Here is an 8,823-nt window from a genome sequence, read left to right as displayed (position 1 = left end):
TCCCTCATAGGATTCCTCGTCACGTTCATCTTTATCTCTATCACTATCTCTCTCCTCTTCTCCCTCCTCAACTTTACTTTCCCCACTTACTACTTCTTCCTCACTATTTTTCCTCACCTTCCTCTCCATAACTTCCAACTTCCTCATCAGGAGATTGGGCTGACGTTTCCCTCTCTGATGACTAGGAGAAGCTTTTAGGCTCATGACCTAAACCAAAGACCTCGTCGTAGTCTGCTCTTTCGCGGACTGACGACTGCTCACTCGACGCTTCTCTAGACATCTAACTATCTACAAGTGACAGATTCATTCTAAGAACCGAAGTTGACGACCTCACTACTGAATCAATTAACCAAAATGAAAAATACAAGGTGAAAGAAAAAGAAAAGAAAAAAAAACTTACATGCAAAATTCTCCTCAGATAAAAGGGATGGCATTATAGTAATAATAGCAGCAAGAGTGATGGGATTAGCAGATTGGCGAAGATGAAAATACAAGGCGACGAGCTCTCTCTCAAAGATCAGCGTGGTTGAAATGAGAGAAATGAGGGAAGGAAACGAAGTATATATAAGGGAAAATATGCACGGAAGATGAAGCGACACCTTCGTCCAGAAGCGGAGCCAATCAGAACGTGCCACGTGTTCAAGCATTTAATAAAGGTTGCTCTAGGATTTGCCCATAAATGATTTTCCCTCTCTCCTAGCCAAAAAGGAAATTAGCAATGGAAGTTCAACTCCATAACCCGTCAGTTTAAGCTGATGGGGATATGGAGTAGGGGGCAGCTGATACGGGTAAAATTGTAGTAGTAATACTCACCCTTGCAAAAGTATAAATCGACACTCCAAGTAAACTTGTTGAGATCCACTTGTAGGTGACAATGTTAGGGAATCCATGAAGCTCACCTCATACCCGACAAATTGACCTTAGGCAACAAAGATGGGTAGCTGACATCAATGAAAGCTGAAGGGAGTAGGCGAAGCTGATAACCTTGACGTGGCTTGCCTTGGTCCCCACGTTTGTGTATATAAGGAAATGTCTTGCGCTTCACGTTTAGTGCTAATCAAAAGGACTCCTACAAGGAAAGGGTTTCGCTAAATACACTCATAAAGATTCCTATATGGAAAAGACTTCTGACTCAAGGAAAGGATGTGAATCCTCTACTACTATAAAAGCCCAAATACCCTCACTAACCAAGGTACGCATAATTCACCCTAGCTCTGGCACTCTAAAGTAGCAAGAAGTTCTAACTTGAAATTTGGAGGGTATTTGGCCAGCACCACACCGGTGGTCTCTGTAATGTCTTCTCTTTTTGTTGTGCAGGTGTTGTTGCGAGTATGTGAGGACCATGTGACTTACTAGTGGTTTTTTCGGCATCATCAGTTAGAATCTTTTTTGTGAATTGAGATATGCACATGGGTTCTAAATTCTAATTTCAATCAAGACGGCCTAAAAAGGCTAAAATGGATCTCTCCTTTGAGAGAGAGAGAGAGAGAGAGAGTAGAATGTGTGTGTGTGTGTGTGTGTGTGTGTTTTTTTTTTTTTTTAATTTGATAGTGATAATAAAAGGATAAAAGAATTTGAACGTGTCGGTTAAGTTACAAGATTACTAGTTTGTGTACGTGTTTTTCGAGTTCAATGTTGGTGCTAAACTACTAATGTGACAAGTTTGTCAATGGATTATAGCTGAACTTGGCATAACCCTCTATGGTTTGTTTAGATGCTAGATTTGAGCTTATGGACTTGGATATGAGAGGTCTAAATCCAATTTCTTTGTTTAAGTTACTTAAAAAGAGATGAATTTGGATTTAGCCCAAATCCAGTCAAATTTGTTTATTTGAAAAAAATTCTCTAAAAAACAATGAAATTTGGCAAATCCTCCCACAACTTGCTTCTTCTCCACCCTTCCTCAAGCTGCAATAACATTGAAGCTGAAACCACATTGGCATTGAGGTTTGTCTTTCTTAACTCTTCTCATCCTCTTAAACTTTGTATCTCTCTCTTTCTTTAGTACTAAATCTGAACCCACAAAAAAAACGTCTTATGGGTTTTTGTATTTTCTATGAGTTGTTTGTGGGAAGTTTGGCTACAAGCTCGGTTGTAGCAATAGTTACAACTCTACTTAATATCTTTTTTTATTAAATGTGAATTTTGATAAATCTACCATTGGATAACATTTTCTTTTTATATCCCCTACACTTGCAAGATTTTCAAAAAATAAAAAAATTAATGGTTATGTCGTCAATCAAATATTTAAATTTGAAAATTTTGTAGTCTAAATTTATTCATAATAAAGGATTATAGCTGAACTTGGCATAACCCTCTATGGTTTGTTTAGATGCTAGATTTGAGCTTATGGACTTGGATATGAGAGGTCTAAATCCAATTTCTTTGTTTAAGTTACTTAAAAAGAGATGAATTTGGATTTAGCCCAAATCCAGTCAAATTTGTTTATTTGAAAAAAATTCTCTAAAAAACAATGAAATTTGGCAAATCCTCCCACAACTTGCTTCTTCTCCACCCTTCCTCAAGCTGCAATAACATTGAAGCTGAAACCACATTGGCATTGAGGTTTGTCTCTCTTAACTCTTCTCATCCTCTTAAACTTTGTATCTCTCTCTTTCTTTAGTACTAAATCTGAACCCACAAAAAAAACGTCTTATGGGTTTTTGTATTTTCTATGAGTTGTTTGTGGGAAGTTTGGCTACAAGCTCGGTTGTAGCAATAGTTACAACTCTACTTAATATCTTTTTTATTAAATGTGAATTTTGATAAATCTACCATTGGATAACATTTTCTTTTTATATCCCCTACACTTGCAAGATTTTCAAAAAATAAAAAAATTAATGGTTATGTCGTCAATCAAATATTTAAATTTGAAAATTTTGTAGTCTAAATTTATTCATAATAAGTATGTTTATGGATTAAATAGTAAATAATATCTTATCAGGAATTTGACATTGAAGTTAAGAACATAAAAAACGTACAATTTAATGACTAGGTTTTCAAAATATGTAATTATATTATTTTTTTTGGTGAGAGTTATAGCCCTTGGCTACAACCAAGTTTGTAGCCAAACTTTGTTATTCTTTTAATTTTTTTTTTCTTCTTCTTGTTTTTGTATTTGTTTGCATTTGGGTTGTGTGGGTTTTGTTTGGATTTGTCTATGTTTTTGTATCTATTGCAAGGCTAGGACTTAGGAATGGCAATGTTGTTGAAATTTTTAATTTTTTTGGAGTTATAAACGAGGTTTAGTGAACTGTGTTGGTTTAGTTTTGTTAAGGAATTGTTGGATTTTTAATAATGTTTTTAGAGTTCAACAATGATGGACTAATTGAAAATGCAAATTAAGTGTTTGATGAAATGACTTTGTGAGCCGTCAGCTATGTGTGATTTATTGACTGAGATGATTTTGATATCTTTCTCTATTTACTATGGTTACTAGGTCCTTAGAAGTATTTTGTTTGTCTAAGCTAAGTGGCTGTTTGTGTTTTGTCTGAGCTTTTCATGATTTTTCTTCTTCGATTATATATTTTCTTTACACGAAAATTTTACATCAGTCTATGGGCTTTGGTTTTTAATCTTGTGCTTTTTGACAGATTCGCTTGTGTTTTTGCTCTTACAATTGTTGGGTTTAATTTAGTGGGGCTTTCTATAATGTTAAAGTGAAGCTTCGTGGTAATCTCTGACTTTAGAAAATTAGTACGAGAACTATGAATATACAAGGGTCTATTTAGTAAGAGATTTTTTTTTATTTTAAATTTTTAATTTTCAAAAAATTGAAATTGGAACTAGTTTTCAAATAATAATGTTTAAACTATACTTGTTTGTATACCATTTTAAAGAAAAATTTTCAAAATACTGAAAAAAAAAATGTTTGGGAGATCATTTCTATTTTTTATATATATTTTTAAAAATTTACAAAAAGTGACTTGTAAAATCTATAGATTACTTTTTTTATATATATATATATATATATAAGAGGATTTCTCTATTTGAACTGGACTTTTATGTGGTTCAGAAGTACCTCTAAACCTTAAGTAATCTATAGATTACTTTATATATATATATATATATATATAAGAGGATTTCTCTATTTGAACTGGACTTTTATGTGGTTCAGAAGTACCTCTAAACCTTAAGTTTAACAGAAAAAAAAATTTGAGGATAACCCAGTATCTCAAACTCTATTTAAAATGCCTATAAAATAGGACACTCTCCTATTAGTCCACGTCTTCAAAACAAACTTATCCAAAAAAAATTTTAAAAAGGAAAATTATTACACTAGACTATATATATATATATAACTCATTGCACGCACAAAAGTGCATGTGATGAGGCTAGTATATAGCTCATATAGCTTTTATTTATTTATTTATTTATTTATTTTTTATAATGATAAGTTTCAAATTTGTAGTGTGAGAAATTTTTTGTGATAAAGATAAGCTCTTTAATTTAAGAGATAGAAAAAAGTTTGGACAAATCTATGGAATCTACAGTTTTCAATTTATTTACAACTATATCATTAAAAACATTTTCTATATCTTGAAAACATCCTCTTAGCTATTTTCAAAATCATGTTCTGAATAAGGAAAATATGGTATAATTTTTTGAAAACTGTATATAGAGAACATCAGTCAAACAATATATTTATGTGTGAGATCTACCATTTTATTAATTGCAAAACAAAAAATTATATTTAAATATTCTTACCAAATTGGCCCTAAGTGTGGCATAAGAATCTTAAAATTTAGGGTTTTTGATCCAAACCGATATTGGGTTGAACATATATATCTATCTATTCTATTAATAACAAGATTTCCTGTTTGGGTTTCAACATTTTGAGAACTAAAATATTCTCACACAAATTTTTAATCTCTCTAAAATACCCTTATCTTTTAGTTAAATAATTTTAAATTAAAAAACACAAATTGGTTAAAAAAGTAATTTAATGTTCCTAAGTTTTAGGCTTTTTTCTTTATCCTTTCCATTCAGCCTAAAACTTAGGACACTATCTCTATCTTATTTTTAAACATTATTCCACATTACCTTACCTCTTTGTTAAGAAAAAAAAAAATACAAACAATTATTTATATGGATTTTGTTAATGTGTGCCCTAAGGGCATACAATAATTTTCATTTTTGGAAAAAATTTTCTCAAAAATTGAAAAAGTATTGACAGTTTTTTCATTTCCTGAGAAAATGTTTCTAAAAATGAATGGTTTAATGTGTGCCCTTAGAGCACACATTAACCGAACCCTATTTGTATATCACTTTTAAACATTTTAACACTAAACCAAAAAAAATAAAAAAATAAATTAAGATAATTATTGCACGTGCAAAACATGTGTGATGAGCCTAATTTTTTGTAAATGGTTGTGACTTCTAAATGAATGAGAGTTAATTGTTAGTACTTAGTACTATATGTATTGGCTATAGCTTGTTAATAGTAGTAGATTTTCTTCCCTAGAAACAATCCTTTGCTAGATTCTAGGCAGCTCAAGTTTCTCCAATGCATGGCTTAACTTAATGTTGGTATCTGCATGGCTCATTGTCTATTGTTTCATCCATGCACTCTCACTTTTCTCTGGCCATGTCATTGTTCAAATTCCAAGTGTGACCTTTGGTCTACTCGCTTATCATAACCATATGCCTTATCTCACTCGCTATCCTAGAGGTGAAATGGGCCGGTATTGGATTAGAAGAGTGGTGGAGGAATGAAAAATTTTGGCTCATTTCTGGGATTGGTGCTCACTTGGCTGCTGTGGTATACAAGGCCTACTCAAAGTGATTTCAGGGATTGATTTATCTTTCACATTGAGGACATTTATGCAGACTTGTACCTTGTGAAGTGGTTGCAGGATTAACATACTCTATCTATTGCATGCAATGTATTGATTTCTATCATTTTTAAAAATCATAGGGTGCTATTGCTTAGACCTTTTCCCCTCATTTCCCATGAATTTCATTTCCAAAAGTGAAAACTTTGCTTGAATGAGGATTATCTTACAAGTGAGAAACCTGGTGAAAATAGCATTACTTATTTTGTTTAACTTTTTCATTATTCAGTCAAGTTTCATAATCTTAAATCTTTTAAATAATATTTGAAGCTTGAGCAAAATGCATTTTAGTCTTCTACATTCAATTAGTGCAGTTTGATGGTTTTGTTGATGCAATTTGGTATATTTCACAGTTTACTGGTAGGATTAGTACGCTGATATGCAAAAACTGAAGAAATTCAGTTTCTCCAAATAACTTTAATGAAAAAACTATTTTGCCCTCACTTATATATGAACTTGTATTTTTCATGTGCTTACTATGTTGTAGGTATAAATTGTTAGGCTATTAATTAAGCATAATTTTATCATTAATATTTGATGATACCGGAAAAACCACCAGTGAGCCACACGGTACTCGCACACTAAACAGTACCTGCACAACAAAAAGGAGAAGACCTAATAGAGAGCACCGGTGTAGTGCCGGCCAAATACCCTCCGAAGGTCAAGTTAGAACTTACTTCAACTCAAGAGTGCCAGAGAGGGGTTAATTATGTGTACCTCGATTTGTGAGAGTATTGGGACTTTTATAGTAGTCGAGGATTGACCTTTCTTCCTTGGAGTAGAAGTCTTTTCCATATAGGAGTTTGTAGATCGCGGAACCCTTTCCTTGTAGGAGACTAACATTCAGCGTGGGACACAAGTTATTCCCTTATATACTTATGCGTGGTGACCAAGTCATGGTTTTGTTAGAACCGTCAGCCTCAGACCCGCCAGCCTATTTCATGCCCTTCAGCCATGAAGGGTCGTCAGCCTTTAGGGTCTTCAGCTCTCTTCATAACTCAGCCCGTCAGCATAAGCTAAAGGATTTAAACCGACGGGTTAGCCTTGCCTTTGTAATTTATACTCATTAGTTGCCCCCTACTCCATATTCCCGTCAGTTTACATTGACGGGTAGGTGGAGTTATATATTTTTTGTTGCTACCTTTTACTTTTGGTCAGGAGAGAGAAAATAACTCACACGCGACGCAGCCAGTATTAAATGTTTGGACACGTGGCATATTCCGGTTAGCTCCGCTTCTGGACGAGGGCGTCGCTTCGTCTTCCATGCTTTTTCCCTTTTATATATATGGTCCACCTCTCCTCATTTTTCCTATTTCACCTTTACTGATTCCTGGAGAGTAAATCTGTCGCCCATCTTTCGTCAATCCTCCCTTATTGTTGCTTACGTTGCTACTGTCACTTCTTCAACCGTCACCTTTTTTGAGAAACTCGTAAGTTCTTTTTCTTTCTTTGTATATGCTTTATTTCGATTGATTTCTTTAAAGCGAGGTCGTCATCCTAGGTGCTTAGAATACACTCGTCACTTGTAGGTAGTCAGATGTCGAGTGACGTGTCGAGTGACCGGTCCTTGGTCCGCGATGGAGCGGGCTATGACGAGGTATTTGGTTCAGGTAGTGAGTCCGGGAGCATTTCTTGGTCGTCAAAGAGGGAGACGTCAACCAAAACTCCTAACGAGGAGGTAGAAAGTCATGGAGACAAAGGTCAGGAGGAGGTAGTGGGTGAGGAGAGTGAAGTTAAGATGGAAGGAGAGAGGGGTAGTGACGGGGATGAAGGTGACGAGGAATCCTGTGAAGGGATTTTTGGAAGTCCTGGAGGTAACCGTCCCTTCATCCTTCCAAAAGAATGGGTTATAAATAAGTTCCTTCCAAAAATGACCGACAAAATTTTTAAAGAGTTACGCGTCCGTTTCCAAATCCTCGACCATATTCCCATCCGTCTCTCTAGGGAAGGTGAAAAATGCTATACGGGAAGAAATGCAAATGTTGGTATGTACGATGCCATGTTTGCTGCGGGGCTCAGATTGCCCTCGACAGCTTTACACTATTAGCTAGTTGATTTTCTTGGGTTGTCCGTTAGTCAGATTGCTCCAAACTTGTGGAGGATCTTTATAGGTGCTGAGATATTATGGGGTCGTTTGAGTGGAGGACACCGTCAGCTTTCCTTAGACGAATTCTTTTATTACTACAGGCCTCGGCACCTTTCTTCTTCGAAGGGGATGTACCACTTTGTCATCAGGGAGAAGGATTTGAGATTGGTGTCTAAGATGCCAGATTCTAATAGAGCTTGGAAGAGTAGGTTCTTTTTTGTTAAAGGGACGGACTGGGTGTGCCGTCAAGAAGAATGGGAGACGATACCTCATGGTTATTTTGATAATACTTGGGCGTTTGTCAGGGAGTCAGGTTTTAGCCGTCAGCTTTTTTCCCCATCAGTTTTTACATGTAATAAGTTATCTATTTTTGAATGGTTTTAACGTTGTCAACTTGCTTTTCTTTTTCAGCCCACACTCGCCCCCTAATAACCGACGAGCAGGAAGATTTTATCTGTCGGGTTTTAGAGATTCCCTTAGAAGAGTGATCGTGTTGAGATTTAATTACTCTTGACACTCTTCACGCGTACTGTGGGGGCTCCTGAACTGACGCCTGAGGCTCGCAAGTTAGAAGAATTTTCCCGTCATCGTAAGTAGCTTGATCATATGGTCTCATCATTTTCAGCAAAAAAAAAAAAAAAAAAAAAAAAAAAAAAAATTCGTTAGTTCCTCTTATGTGTTTCTTTTGGAGAGATGGGTGCAGCTAAGCAACGGATAAGGGCTTCCGCTGCCCATCAGAAAGAGGAAAAGAGGGCAAAGGGGGAGATGATATCCTCGTCAACCCCAAAGACCGTCACTAGGGGTTCCTCAAAAAGGAAACCCGACAGGGATGTCAATCGTCCCTTTAAAAAGGTAGCCGTCACTTTTGGGAATGAGCCCCAGAGAAGTCAACCCCTAAGTTAG

Source organism: Quercus suber, unplaced genomic scaffold (genome assembly GCF_002906115.3).
Source record: "Quercus suber isolate HL8 unplaced genomic scaffold, Cork oak 2.0 scaffold_31, whole genome shotgun sequence".
Taxonomy (NCBI): domain Eukaryota; kingdom Viridiplantae; phylum Streptophyta; class Magnoliopsida; order Fagales; family Fagaceae; genus Quercus; species Quercus suber.
This window is presented reverse-complemented; position numbering follows the sequence as displayed.